At 42.7% G+C, this 15860-nt stretch overlaps 1 protein-coding gene and 1 non-coding gene across 2 annotated transcripts in view; one reads left to right on the top strand and one right to left on the bottom strand.

Moving 5' to 3' along the window:
• PEBP4 (phosphatidylethanolamine binding protein 4) overlaps positions 1-15860 on the bottom strand; it is a 278274-nt gene that overhangs the window by 178489 nt on the left and 83925 nt on the right. The window lies entirely within an intron of this gene.
• TRNAI-GAU (transfer RNA isoleucine (anticodon GAU)) lies at positions 13187-13260 on the top strand. Its single transcript has one exon. It is a non-coding gene; the product is annotated as a tRNA-Ile (tRNA).

Here is a 15860-nt window from a genome sequence, read left to right as displayed (position 1 = left end):
AAAATTTACAAAGCCATGACCATTACATTTTTAGGGGCTCAATTGTGCACATAGTCATGCAGTCCTACCAAATGGTCAGGGCAAGCTTCCAGGGGAGAGAAGGCCAACTTCAGGGCAGGGTGGCACACACTTATTCAGATATTTGCCCAGGAGCCAAAAATGTAGTGTGCTACATCAACTCCTTTATGAGTCGCTATAATAAAGTTGTTGCCATTTTGAAATAAGGGCTTCACAGTTATAAAGCACACATGCTCAGGCACTACATTACATAAATTGTGTGTACACAATATGTATATATTACAAAGTTTACAAGTTTACAAAGATAACAACAGAAAGTCGTGTGGCACCTTAAAAACATAATAGGTTTATTATGGCATAAGCCTTTGTTCATCATATGAACGAAGTGTTATTCTGAGTTGCAGGTACACATAGTCATCATTATATATCGCAGTTGTAGGTACATATACTCATCATTTAGAGAGAAAAGCCATCTATTTCTATATATATTGATGGCTTTTCTCTCTAAATTCAACTAGTAGACTTTCTCTCTCAACTATTTCTGCCAACTCAGGATGTCTCTTCATCTTTCCATCCATGGCTTAATTCAGCTCCTCCAACATCACAATTCCTCCATTTGACTGTTTCATTCCTCTAAACACCTGTGTGAAAGATTTATCCATTTCATCATCTGTTGCCTCCAACTCTCACCCTCCTGTCCTGGCATTCATATTGTTCTCCAAAGTCTATGTGTCCTTGTTTTCCATTTCATCCTTCTCTGGTCTGCTTTCATTCACTATTTCATCAGTCTCAGCTCTAATCACTTTTATTTGCTCATCAAACAATTGCTGAATGATGCCAACAGTCAAGGGAATGTCCAACAATGTATTCGTCATGCTGCATATTCTTGGTCTTATTAATAATTCTGCCTCCACCTTAACATATCCTCAGTCTCCACCTTAACATTTTGACTCTCTCACTAAACTCTTTAGTGAAGGATTATATTCTTCCTGATGGCTTGTAGTCCAACTTTCTGGAGGATGTTGGTGCAAAGGTCCCCAACGTCTATAATAGCTATGATGGTATTTCTTGGAGATTGTAGTTAGATTGTAGCTTTCTCAGGAACTTAGTTGTGCCCCTTATAAACCACAGGTAGTACATGTTCTGAGAATGAAATCCACATAACCAGAAACCTCAAATGTGTGATATCAATGCCTAAAAGCATCTGCCATCATCAGTTTCCTGATTTGTGTATTCTGTGGCACACACAGAAGACACAACATCTTTTCTTTAGAAGTACTATTCCTTAGGATTGAAACTATGGGCAAACTATTTACCATATCCTGATTAGGGATGTTAAGAATTCTGATGGAAACAGAAATAATTGATGTTTGTTTATTTATCCCATGTCCAGAATTTAAATCAATCCAGTGAATACTGTTAGTATTCACTGTTGTCTTCAATCAGCAAATGATACATAATTAGTTACCTTTCCACCTATTGGCATTTTATTTCCTTTGCATTGCAATGAATGGTGTGGCATAAATATGTAAAATAATTACACAAAATTCTGTCACAGCAGACAGTGGGACAAATAATGTAGTTTTTGTCAGAAGTCAAGCTGCACTGGATCAGAAACATGCAGCATGCAGTGAACATGGGTCAGAACAGGAATTGATGCCTTCTTACATTCCTTAATCCTGATGATTAAGGACCAGACAAAATTTACTTGGGGCTGAATCTGGGTGCAGTTTGTGAGCTGCCAGTGGGCTATCCCTGATCAGATGAGAGATCCTGCCTCCTGCATTATTTCATCAGAGTTTTTTATACATGCTCATAGCCTTTTCTATGCACAGATGTTTTAGAAACCTCTTGAGGCGTGTCTGAAATGTTGATCCCTCATATGAAATAAAATAAGGTGCAAGTTTTAACATGCAATGGGTAAAGGTGGATCAAACATGCAATGGAACAGCTTCGAAGGGAAGCGCCATTTCTAAAGAGAATTAAACAGTTTAAGACACACAAACCATTTTTTTGTTTACAGATATACCAGGTTAAATTCAAGTTTCCATAATGAAGATAGCTGTGTTTGCCAGATGTAAGCAAAATCAGAATCCGCCCCCTAAGCTTTTTTCCATTGAGAGCAATGGAAGGGAAGCATCATAATTAAAACGGAAACAAGCAGGGATGGAAAATAAGAAGCCTTATACAGTGCTGCAATATACTGTGAGGAGGGCAAATTTATACTTTTCATTTTTCTGGAGATAAAAAGCAATTACAAATATAGGTTATAGATATAAAAATAAGTCTGTAAGGGACAACACTATAATTTCTCATCCTCTGTTTCCCCTCAACATACTCAGTCATCTCTATCACATATGAGGTATAATTGGGTAGCATACTTAAACTTCCACTAAAATAAAACTGCTGGAGAAAGCCTAAATCAAGTACATGGCAGCAAAAAGAGACATTAAATGAAACAAAACAAAACAAAAATACTCTGCCTGTAATGGAAGTTTGGGGATTTCTTCACCTTCATAAAAGTTGCTTTGGCTAGACCAGGAGAAATTACATTCTCTCCCTTTTAGCATGTAACCAGAACTGCTTTTATATCTGAATAATGCTGTCAATAAATTTATTTTGAAAGTTTAATTATCAAAATCATGTTTAAAGCCATGCCACTCACAATATGTTTCTCAGCCTGGATCGAGACAGAGATGTGCCTATTCAGAGACAAGGAAGTCACCTGCATTAATGAAGGAGACTCAATACATTTTAATATCTTACCAAGGAGGAGGCAGGAGGCGAGCAGAGCCTTCGACAGAGCTGGCCCTTCCAAGCCAATTACTATCACACAGGGAGACAGGCAGATTGGTGACATTTGACATTTTCTGGGAAATATTTTCATGCAAAATGGCACCTCCATCACAAAATATTTTCATAATTCTGAGATTTTGTTAAGATCTCACTGGGGGACATTTACAAAAAAAAGCAGCAGCAGCAGCAGCAGCAGCAGCGAACACTTACTATTCTCTGACCAGAAGCTAAGGAATAGCTCTGCATGGCTATGGCCTTCCTGCCTTGCAATTCATCTTTTACTGGTATATATTTACAACTGTGAGGAGGGTCATTCACAATGGGTAACTTGCCAGCCACATAACTTTACCTGGAGGTTGGAGGGAACATTCCTTCCCACCTTCAGATCATGTAAGATCCACTTCCTCAAGCTTAGGATCTCACTGTTAAATGGCTAAATTCAGAGGTCTCCACGGCACACATAAAGTAAAGGCACCAACGTTCATCAGACCAGATGATAAACAAAGTGGGGTGGGAGAGATGGGCATATGCTGACTTTTTAAATTACCTAGCACCACTAAAAATTAATTTGTGCCTTTGCTCCTTAGTTTCTCAGCCTACAAAGGAAACTGTGTATTTTTTGCTCAATGACAAAGACAGACCTGCGTAACTACCATACTGTTTTTTGTGTTTCTGGAAATGGGGAATCGGCCATTGGCCAAAAAGACTTTGAGGAACTTGAAGCCTGCATAGAGACAGCATTTGAGCTATATTCTACAGTGGTACCTCAGGTTAAGTACTTAATTTGTTCCGGAGGTCCGTTCTTAACCTGAAACTGTTCTTAACCTGAAGCACCACTTTAGCTAATAGGGCCTCCTGCTGCCGCCGTGCCGCTGGAGCACGATTTCTGTTCTCATCCTGAAGCAAAGTTCTTAACCCGAGGTACTATTTCTGGGTTAGCGGAGTCTGTAACCTGAAGAGTATGTAACCTGAAGCATATCAACCAGTCAACATTTTACCCCCCTTTCCTGCTTGACTCTAGCCTAATGAATAGTTTTGGAGAACCTGAAATATAATTTGGAAACATTTTTTGAATTTAGGATTTTTTTTCTTAGGGGCCAAAACAGCTACCTTTTGTGCAGATCAGAACTGTTTTCAAATACAGTGGTACCTCTAGATGTGAACGGGATCTGTTCCGGAGCCCCATTTGCATCCTGAAGCAAACGCTGTGTTTGCGCGTCCGCGCAGGTCACGATTCACCGCTTCTGCACATGCACATGACGTCATTTTGAGCATGCGCGAGCAGCGAAACCTAGAGTGCAACCCAAAAACGCTCAACCTGAAGCAACTTTAACCAGAAGTATGACTGTATTGGTTCACCTGGTAAGCCACTTGTGACCTCTCCTCTCCTCCATTATTTTGCATTTGTTTTTTTCCCCTTGATACCTCATGCCTGGATTACTGCAATATGCTTTACATGGGACACCCTTGATGCTTCAACTAGTGTAGAGCTGACTTGTTCATTTATTTCCTGGGGTATGTAACAGAGATCACATAACTTCAATCTTATAGTATCTGTTTGCAACACAGGAAAACAGGAAGCTGTCTTATACAGAGTCAGGTCCTTGGTTCACCTCGCTCAGTACTTTCTAATCTCCATGGTTTCTGGTAGGGATCCCTGCCAGAAATTGAACCTGGAGCCTTCTGCATGCAAAGCAGCTGATCCACCACTGGGCTACAGTTCTTCCCGAACAAAGGCAAGGTCCAAGTTTTTACCACTAAAGCCCTGAACAGGCTGGATCCTTCCCTTTCCTGAGCACCTTCTCTCATATTATTTATTTACAATAATTTTATATCACAAAATATAATATAAAACTCAAGCATTTTTCGTTAAAAAATAAAAGTACAAAAATAACATTCAATAACACTGTCTAAAAACTAAGTAAAAAAACAGAACCCTATGCTTGGGCATATTAATAGAGACAAAAAAGCACCTCTAACAGAATTTGTGGGTCCTCCTGGTGAATTTACTGTGAGAATAATGTCCATATACTGTTGCCCAAATAGGCTGGCCTTACCTAATTACCTTACAATTCTGAAACCTGATGCACCAACTTATCTCAGGGCAAACCTAAATTTCTAGACCAAAGATGAAATTTTATATATATATATATATCACAAAATTCTATCTTTTACATATCATGCTAACAATGCCTATAACTGATCTATAAGTTGTTTTACATGACAGACTGAGGGTGCAAAGACTTGGCTATAAAGAGGATCTTCTGGGGAGGGAGGCCGGTGTCCACCAAGCCTTGTTAGGTGGGAGGCAAAGAGCCCAACAGAGATGACAAGCAAAGCCAACTAGTTCTAGTTTTGTCTCTGTCCCGCTCGCTGCTGAGTTCTACAAGGGCGGCAATGAGACTGAAGAAGCTCACTGCCTATGCCAGCCTATCCTATCCTGCAAATATAATTAATATCTCACCTATTTACTCCTGATATGATCCTGGATGAAAGCCCACTAAGACATTCCACACCCTTGTTCCTTACAATTTAAGGGAAACTTATAATTTCGGGTCCCTAAATTAATTGAAGGAAGGCACCAGCACAGAAAGGAAGAAAAGAGGACTCAGAGGTTCACAGAAAAATAATTTATGAAGAACTAATTTGTATTAGTTGTAACACTCCTTTTCAAGGGCAACTGAATCAATCCAATCAAGACTGCAGACTATTTGATAGCTTCCGTTGCTTTATGATTTAAAGCACATTGGACCTTAAAGAACCAACTTCTGTATACTTTTGAGGTCTCCTTTTCCCTTATTTCCCAAAATTAATAACATGTCCAGTCCTTGATTCTGAGATCACTATATACAACCCAACAAAGTTCACAGGAAGACTTTGGCGTTCAAACAACTGTGAGAAAATGGGAGTCTCTCTCTCTCTCTTTCTCTCTCTCACACACTCTCTCCGAATGGCATGTTTTAAGCAGCTATAGCAATGAGGAACCATTACTTTGCTTTCTGAAAAAATAATAATCTTAAAGATGGGTATTAACACCATGAACTCCTTCACTATGATGAGAGCTGCACAGCAGCTGTAATTGCTGAACCCTGTGCTACCAGACACCTCTAAAAAGCTGAAATGACTTTAAATGCCTAAACATTTTAAAACAAACCTTGGAACAATTCAGCTTCTACCTCCTTGCCAGATCTCTCTTTCTCTCCCCCCTCCTTTTTTTACAGTTTCCAAGAGCTGTTTTATGCCTCATTACCTGCACACTGTGAGTGATGTCTGTCGGTCCTAGAGCTGTAAATACCTTAAATCATGCTTCATTAAGAATATCTATGGTGCTATTAAAGAGCTATAATAGACAACGAGTTAACAGATGATTAAATATGAACTCCATTTGTGTCAGTCACCAGCTTGCAGGAAAAGGCTTTAAGGTTTTTTTAAACTCACACTCATTAGCTGCTGAAATGTGGCTCAGTCAGGTGCTGTCGGTGGAACTGGGAGAGGCAACACTTGGCAGAGTGGCAATAAGAGTTTCTTTAAATTAGAACAGTTTATTTCCTATTTTGTTTGTGGAAAGAGGGGCAAAGGGCCATCTTCCTTTATCAGCAGAGCTTCACATCCCTGAGGAATCCACATGTCCCACTCCAGAGCTAAACCGGACCAGCTTGTGCCCTCCTTGCGGCTGGGGTTTGTTTTCCCAAACTGACAACACTGACAGCCCTTGCCTGGCTGTTTCCAAGCATGCAGTGAAATACCACTTTGAGGCACATGCAACAGATCAATCTTTAATGTTTGTTAGCCAGAGACAAATGAGAAGGGGGAGCAATCAGGACAGCGGTTCATTCCTGAAAACAGGACAGTGGATTTGCTGCACACATCTACAGAAACACTGTGCATTCTTACCTCATTAGCTTTTGAAGTATTTAAAAGAACACTTGCTGTGATGCCCCACAGGAATGTACCCAAACCTAAAAGGCTAAATTAGTTTCCTCCACATTCACCTACTGTATAATAATAATAATGAACCCTATAGACTTCCTTATTGTTTCAAAATCCTGAAAATCTGTTTGATCAGAAGAAACAACATTAGGCTGTCAACTTTCAAATTCCAGAAGTGAAGGGTGCTAAAAAGTTGTAACATGACTTGGGAAGTCAAAAGATATTTTGGTTAAATTAATATAATTTAGTTCAACTTGGTAAATAATTATATAAAATTATTTTCTTTTTTACGTTTTTGTGGAATTTCCCATAATTTTTAACTTATTAACATTTTTGTGAAAAAATGTGTGTAAAATAGCACAGAAATCAAAACTTCAGAACTTGACAAGCCTTCTCATATCCTCAATTGCAAGTGTGTGTGCAGTGAGCCTGGTCGAAGATATATCTACCACTTCACTCTGGAGAAAGCCTCAAAGAGAGAAAAACCAGCTGAAGTTATTGCAAATAATCTTATAGATCTCATGAGGAAGAAGGGCATTGACAGGAGCCTGCAGGCCATTAGAGGTGATTTTTCAAATATTAACATGGGCTGGGAGGATGGTACCATGCACCTGGTTGGTTTGTGCCCTCAAACCAGTGAGAGCACCACTTGATCATAGCAGGTGATCACAGATCAAGTGGGCAGGTAACATTGGCAAGATGTGAGAAACTTGAAATTGCTATGGAACTTGAAATTGATCCTTCATTCACCGAACTCTCAACTGGAAAGCCTCTTACTTCACTGAGGGACAACATCGTGAAGGATCTGTCTACTAATCAAGAGTAAGGATATCAAATCATACAGGACATAAGGACAAGAAAACTTCCCATGGATTTGGCCCTTCTTGGTCCAGTGAGTCATTCTAGGTGGTTAATAGCATCAAAGAGGCTTTGTCACATATGGGTTTCAAAACATGGCCTTAAAGGCAAAACCCTCAACAACTTACGACTGGTAGTAGAATACATTGTTTGCATGTACTACCCCTGCTGGTTCAACATCAAAGTAAAATACTATTGGGTGGAAAGCCCACGCCACATCTTGTTTCAGCTGTGGCAACTTAGACTGCAAAAGAAGGCTGCATCAGATGCTGTTTTGCCAACCAACCAGCATTCAGCATGGCATGCATTCCATGAAATGATAATCCAGACACTCATGTGCTCAGATGACAGTGAGGAAAGGAGAGCTGGTGTCCAAAAGATTGTTGACGAGGAGTGGAGATGATGGCACACTAAGAGAGCTTTCTGTATGTCTGAGGAAGACATACTGCATCGACCCCAGGGCTTCATCTGTGTTGGAGCTGGTCTGATGGGGTATATGAACCTCCTTGGACATGTAAACTTAATACAGCAGAAGTAAAGTTGAAGAAGTTCATTCCCAAGCCTATGCAAATTCCACAGTCATGTTCAGTCTATGGAAAGGTGTGTGAAACATCACAGAGGCAGCTGGCAGGCTTTATTCCCATGAGAAATGCGAGGGCTACAGAGGCCAAGAAGCAAGTCATCGGCTGAGGTCCAAGAACGAATCAAAACCACACTTGATGAAACTTATTGCTTAAATTTCTTATTAATTGATGTCTTACTTTCTGATGTTGTTTTATGATTACAAGGTAATGTTGTATGCTTAGTGGGATGTGTTTTATGCAGGGAAACAACAATTTTGATAGCATTACCTGACATTTTCAGAACGTAAAATTAAAATTACTTGGTTTTTCAAGAGCAATGTATGTGCTATTTAATCAACTGTAGATTTACCAAGCTAAATGTTTTCCAATTACAAAAATTAATAGCAAATTTGAATTCCTCACACCTAAAAACATATCTTAAGACCCCTCACTGAAGAAAAGTGTAAAGATAAAGTTTCACCCCCTGAAGTGATATGTGCTAATACAACATCATGGGGGAGAACTGCTCTCAAACCACTTTCAACTCGCCTAAAAACTACCGTCAGCTCTTGACTAAAACTCAAGTTCCAGAGTACACAGATACAGCGGTATATCGGGTTGTGGATCGAGGGCCCGACCCCCGCTATGTGAAATAAACACACAAGGACACGTGATATAAGGTTAATGGGCAAGAAAAGGCCACAACTTTATTGATTACAGCAGTGAAAAGGTATTGGCTTAGGCATTGGATGACTATAGGAGGTGGGTTTATTCACCAGAAGGTGGAGCCTGTTGATGCTAATCCAACTATAGGCTCACCCCCTGATGTCACCGAGGGTCGTGCCATGGCCTCCCGCCAAGCAGGCATCGGACGGAATACACGACCGCCAGATTCCTTTAACAGAATAACCCACGGTAGATAGCATAGGCGATGGCCACACCTAGCCCTTGACACACATGAATCCAATGCCTAACCTACCCACCAATACCACAAAAGTTGTGACGATTGCTACGAGGTAGGCGAAAAAACCAAAAAGCCTAATGCCAAATGGAAAAATTCCTACCAGGCCCCCCAGACAACTGGGGCGACCAACCTAAGGTCCATAGCAAGGCCAAAAAACCTAGACCCTGAGCTAAATGGGAGTGGAGGGTGGGTGACTCGCTGCGGGACGACGACGACTGAGGAGGAGGCGGAGCTGGAGCCGCAGCATTAAGCTGCTAAACACGCCCCCCGGAGACACCTGGTTGGCTGCCTCCGGTGGGCGTGGGCACCAGCCAGGTGAGGAGGGGCGGGGGCTAAGGCCCCCGGCCAGGGGCGGAGCTCGGGCTCCCGCCCACAACCACTCCCCTCTCTTCCAGGGAGGAGAGTCTTTATGAACTTAATTTGTTCTGGAGGTCCGTTCTTAACCCGAAACTGTTCTTAACCTGAGGCACGCTTTCGCTAATGGGGCCTCCTGCTGCTGCCGCCACACCGCTGCCGCGCAATTTCCGTTCTCATCCTGGGGCAAAGTTCTCAACCCGAGGTTCTACTTCCGGGTTAGCAGAGTTTGTAACCCAAAGTGTTTGTAACCCAAAGCGTTTGTAACCTGAGGTACCACTGTATATGTTAAAGATAAAGGTAAAGGTACCCCTGCCCGTACGGGCCAGTCTTGACAGACTCTAGGGTTGCGCACCCATCTCGCTTAAGAGGCCGGGGGCCAGCGCTGTCTGGAGACACTTCCGGGTCACGTGGTCAGCGTGACAAGACGCATCTGGCGAGCCAGCGCAGCACACGGAACGCCGTTTACCTTCCCGCTGGTAAGCAGGCATTATTTATCTACTTGCACCCGGGGGTGCTTTCGAACTGCTAGGTTGGCAGGCGCTGGGACCGAACAATGGGAGCGCACCCAGCCGCGGGAATTCGAGCCGCCGACCATGCGATCGGCAAGTCCTAGGCGCTGAGGTTTTACCCACAGCGCCACCCGCGTCCCGGTATATGTTAAAGATAACTATGTTTAAATTGATTCTATATTATGTATTAAGTTTACGTGCTAAGTCCCATTGAATTAGGTGGGATTTACATTTGAAGAGAATGAGGTTGCGATGTAAAAAAATTTTAGGTACGAGGTGCATGGAAGAGTAATCCTGTGATAAATGCAAACTAGTTTAGAAAAGTCTCATAAAGTAATAAGAACAGAACAGAAAGGTGTTCCTTTTTCCTTGCACTGCAGTTTCCCCTTCTCCTCCAGCTTCCCTCCTGGAGTGACTCCATTGGCAAGAGCACCTCACTGCTTCGTTAGATTACAGGCAATATTTCCCAAATTAGGGCCAACTCATGCTTATTCATTATATACATATTTAGCAAATAGTCCAATTCTCTTTAATCCAATTTTCATAACCGTGCAAAGTTGGAGCGATCAGTTGCTTTCCACAAATCTGATATTCTCAAACCAGTTCCTTCTTCAGATCACTTTAATTCACAACAAGAAATATGTGATTTCTGCAACAGGAGCATGACTATTTGTGTCCATCCTAATGAAAACATCTTGCCTTGATCTGATTCTTTATATTTTCTTGTAGACAGGCAGATTTAATACATTTATTAACATCATGCCTTCTTTCCTTGTTTCCAGAGCCAAAAGAGAAAGAGATCAAAAGTTCCTTCTGTGAACCCATTCCAAGGTAAGTGGGTCCACTTCTTGCCCAATCATTCACCTGGAGCATCATACCTGATTATTAATAGGACTGCAGCATTTGGAGTATAAAGTTGAACTGCATGAGAAGACTAAAACACTTATCCCTGGGGCCCGTGTTAACAGATACAGTAATTGAATCCTGTTGCTTCTATTCGGTTAGATATCCTCCTATGATTAAGTTAACTGGAAATGCCATTTCCGTCTTGTTCAAACTCTAAGTGGCAAAAGCCCTTTATCATTTACTCCCAGTCTTTTCTAGTCTTTCTTCCTGACCTTCCTGTCCAGCTGGGCCAGAGGTCAGGCCAGATCGGCCAGGTGGGTCAAAGAAAGAAATTAACTCTGGTTCCCCTTGGGACAGCGCGCTGCCATGTCATTCAGAGAAAATTGCACGTGTTGGGGGGAAATTGAGCACTGTCGCTGGTGGACTAGTTATTAGACTTCTTCAAAAGCATTTCAGAAGCTGCCAGAAGAGACTTCTCTGCCAACCCCACCCCTGAAATTTAATGCCCCTTTGCCTACGACTGTTTGTTTATCTGCAAAGAGGTTGACTCAAACCTCTTCCACAACCCTTGAGTTCAAGGTGATTAGCAGAATGGATCTTTCCTGCAATCTGAATGAAAGCGGCACAATTTAAGATCCCATCAAATCCATATTGGAAAAGGTGGGGAGAGGGGAATGCACACAAGGAGCCTCTTTCCTGTGATTAATTCAGTGAAGCAGACAGATGTTAGTATTTCATTTGCAACTCAACAGGGCTGGCTCTACCACAAGCTAGAGCAGGGGTAGGCAACTTAAGGCCCGGGGGCCGGATGCGGCCAATCGCCTTCTCAATCCGGCCCACAGACGGTCCGGGAATCAGCGTGTTTTTAGATGAGTAGAATGTGTCTTTTTATTTAAAATGAATCTCTAGGTTATTTGTGGGGCATAGGAATTCGTTCATTCCCCCCCCCATATAGTCTGGCCCCCCACAAGGTCTGAGGGACAGTGGACCGGCCCACGGCTGAAAAAGTTTGCTGACCCCTGAGCTTGAGTGAGGTAGTGCCTCAGGTGGCAGATGCTGGGGGGGTGGGGGGGGCAAGGTGTTGGCGGAGGGAGCAGTGTCTGCCCGTAAGCTTGGGTGCATTACAGAACACTGTTCTGTCTCCAGACCTGCCAGTCTGGTGGTGTCTATATGTGGAATGGGGGTTGCCATCTTATGTGCCTCAGGCAGCAAAGTTTTGGGGCTGACCCTGCAATGCAATCCTTGATATAATTCTGTGAGCATAAGAAAAATGAATTACCAGAGAGATTCCTACTTTCTGGCTCCACTAAGCCTAACCTAAAGATGTCACCTAGCTGTGAACTTACATAGGTGAATGGCATCCCAAAATGAAATGGGTCCTAAGTGGAGGGGTTTTTTTTAAGTTCCAAATTTTCAATAATATTTTAAATTTGCAAAGTGATAAAATGTCAATGTTAATGTGTTAATTTCTACAATGCCTTGATTCTCTCAAATCTGTGAAAAATGTGAAGCTTAAATAAGTCCTGTGAAAAGGAACAGTGCATCATTAACACAGCTAGATCTATATCACAGACTGAAGCAATTACCATTCGGTGAAACACCGCAAGCTGTGAAGAGCTTTCATTACCAGAGGTTTTACAGGTCATTCACCTTCGTCCAATCTTATGCTAAAACAAGCATTTTCTGCTCTATAGATTTCAGCTTCACTTAAATCAGTAATTGCTTTGATTTTGGTACATATGGAACATGGGGACTTCATGACTAAGAATTCTATTAGTCAATAAGTTTGCTGCTTTTATGAACCATTAGTCATCTTGTCTCCGTTCTTTCCCACACTGGGTTATGGATGGAGATCTTCATTTTCCTGTCCAGTTAAACCTGCCTTAAGGACTACCTATCTGGTCCAATTATGCTTCCCAGGTCAACCAGCAGCTTAAACCATAGCTTTTTATTTTTTATTTTGCCACACTTGGCTGTTCCTTTGTCATTTAGAAACAGTGGTTGAAAAGAAGAAGGTTGATATTTCAAGTCAAAACCTGAATGTTCACTTTCAAATGTGAACATAGGATACGTGCTTGCTCTGCATTTCAGCACGCATTTTGCATTTTTTTAATCAGAAAAACAGGTTGCTTCCCTGTAACCGCAGTTCCTTGGGTAGAGTCTGTAGAGTCACGCAGATTGTACAGCCAGATTGTGGCTGCACAAAGCAGCTTGTATTTTGAAAACTTCTGCAGCTCAGAAGATCCTGCCGCCCCTGCAGCAGCTGAGCAAGGCAATCCCATGCTAGTGCATAGCCACGCTTCACACCTCAGTTATTTAGAGACCACCACAAGCCCAAATCAAAGGCATGGGTAGCTCAGCTGGTTAGAGCATGGTGCTGATAACGCCAAGGTTGCAGGTTCGATCCCTGTACAGGGCAGCAGCATATTCCTGCATTTCAAGGGGGTTCAATTAGATTATCCTCAGGGTCCCTTCCAACTCCAGCTTCCAACTTTAACTTGTGCATTGTAGACATGGGACAAGTGGAAGTGTGGACAAGCCTTTGGTTAGGATGGCACTACAAGTGCCGTTTACTCAACTGCGGAAACCTGTGGGCATGTGCCGGATGGGCAGTAGGGGAGCAGGGAGCAGCCGTGCAGCTAAGGGAGGGATGAAAACAGGATGCAGTTACATAATTGTGCAGCCACTCCTGTTGCTGGGACTGAAGGGCAATTTTTGCTGGACGTTGCAATGGAAAACAATGCATGGTGTGAAAGCATTATTGAAACCACTAACAAGAAAACCAGGAGAATTCACACACAAAAACCTCCTGTCTGACTACACCCTTTATAGTGTCTGTGCAGGTAAGACCTGTAAGCTGTAGGCAATGTGCGTCACCTGTCCAACCGAGAGGTGGGGGCATATTACTCAAAGGTTCTGTGAGAGACCCCATAGGAAAGATACCGCCACATATCACGTTACCAGCTCCTAGTAATACGTTTTCATCTATGAAATGATATCATGTGTTCTGTTGAGATGCTGTAGGGGGTGGTCAGGTGTCAAGGAGGAATGGGAAGAAATTGGGGAGGGGGATGACCCTGGGAGGATCATATCAGGTTGTGGCATGAGAATCTGACCCAGAGGAGGGGTCCAGCAGGCTGGGAGGAGGAGATCTGGATCCCAGGGAAGGACCTAGCAGCAGGCTGTGATCCCTCAGCCTCTATGTCCCTGGATGGAGCTGCCTCTAGCAAGAGCCCTCCCCTCCTGGGACGGTGCAGGGGGGAAAGCGTAATGTTGAACCAGCTCTAGCTCTGCCCCATCCCCAAGGATGTGGTGGCCCAGAGGCAGCCTCTGGGGAGGGGGAGGCCCTTGCCTGCCCAGTCCTGAAGCTCAGGGTGTAAATTGCACAAAGAGAGGTGCCCACATCACTCTTCCAAAGAAGGTTGCAGGGGGCATGTTGAATGTTGGGTCAACATCTTAGCTATACCTAGCCATGTCTTGCTATACTCTGCCATTCCTCACCTGTTTGTAGCCTGTAGGCCCATATTGGGAAGCTGGAGTGATTTTATCTTTTTATATATATATCATTTTTATTGGTTTTAGAAAATGTTATACATTTTAACTTTAAACCATTTCAAACATTAAAATAAAAGGTTCTGTTGAACCTTTGGACCTCCCCTCCCTCCATGGGTTCCATATTTAAGATAAAATTTTCTGCATCTTTTTCCTTCATCCATCTTTTAAATATCTATAGTTGCCACACATAATTCCACACTACAAGTGTCATTACATCCCTGAGAATGATTTTAACTGTTTACAGTGGTCTTTTAAATAAATTAAGAATTTACTCCAATCTTTAAAAAATATTTGATCTTCCTGGTTTCTGAACTTCCCTGTCAATTTCGCCATCTCTGCATACTCCATCAGTTTAGTCTGCCATTCTTCTCTGGTCGGCACTTCTCTTTCTTTCCATACTAGAGTGATTTTATCAGTAAAGCTTTCATAACACCCAGACGTAATACAGTACAGTGGTACCTTGGGTTAAGTACTTAATTCGTTCTGGAGATCTGTTCTTAACCTGAAACTGTTCTTAACCTGAAGCACCACTTTAGCTAATGGGGCCTCCTGCTGCCACCGTGCCACCGGAGTACGATTTCTGTTCTCATCCTGAAGCAAAGTTCTTAACCCGAGGTAATATTTCTGGGTTAGCGGAGTCTGTAACCTGAAGCGTATGTAACCTGAAGCATATGTAACCCGAGGTACCACTGTAATGAGTCCAGTTCCAAGTCTGACAAAAGCAGCCAGAACAAATACTACAGTAATGGGTCAACCAGGACTATTTACTCTTAGAAAAATGAATCGTTGTTGTTGGCATCCGTCTGTCTCAAGAGACAATGGAATGTACCTCCAGGGGTGAAATCAAACATTTAGCGGCACTGAAATGACCTCTCTGGGGTGCAAGCCCGTGCGGTGCATATGGAGGTCCTGGGCTGCCCCGACAATAAGACCCCCCTCTTGTCCTCACTGAGGTGATTCAAAGGAAAGCAGAGCAATACATCTGGCACCAGCTTGGCTGCAGGAGTTGATGGAAGGAGGAGTACAGGTTGCCATTCAACTGTCCTAGGGATTCCACTCTGGATTTGTGTAGCGTTTATTCCTTTGCCTTTTCTTCTGCCAAAAATATCCCGCAAGGCAGCAGAGGTTTAGAATCAGAGGAGTTACCTTACCAGGTCGACAAGCCCTATCTGGCCCTCAAGTTCCTCTACAGCATGTGCTGTTGGACTTACTATTGTTCTCGTCCACTCTATCTGCCAGAGCCTGTCTTCACATGCTGGGGAAGTCCCTAACTCACCAAGGGTTTGAGATAAGGCTGCCATACATCCGGTACTCATCAGCTGGAAATAGCGTCTGGGCAGAATTTTTGAAAATTGGCTAAAAGGTCTGGGGAAACCCATATGGCCACCCACAGTAGCTCCAAAACTCAAGAACTTTTATGTCCAAATTTTCACTTTTTGAAACATGGCAGCCCTAGTTTGAGAC

The sequence above is a fragment of the Podarcis raffonei genome, chromosome 15, assembly GCF_027172205.1.
Source record: "Podarcis raffonei isolate rPodRaf1 chromosome 15, rPodRaf1.pri, whole genome shotgun sequence".
NCBI classification, from domain to species: domain Eukaryota; kingdom Metazoa; phylum Chordata; class Lepidosauria; order Squamata; family Lacertidae; genus Podarcis; species Podarcis raffonei.
The sequence above is the reverse complement of the archived record's forward strand: the minus strand, read 5'-3'. Positions and strand labels throughout refer to the sequence as shown.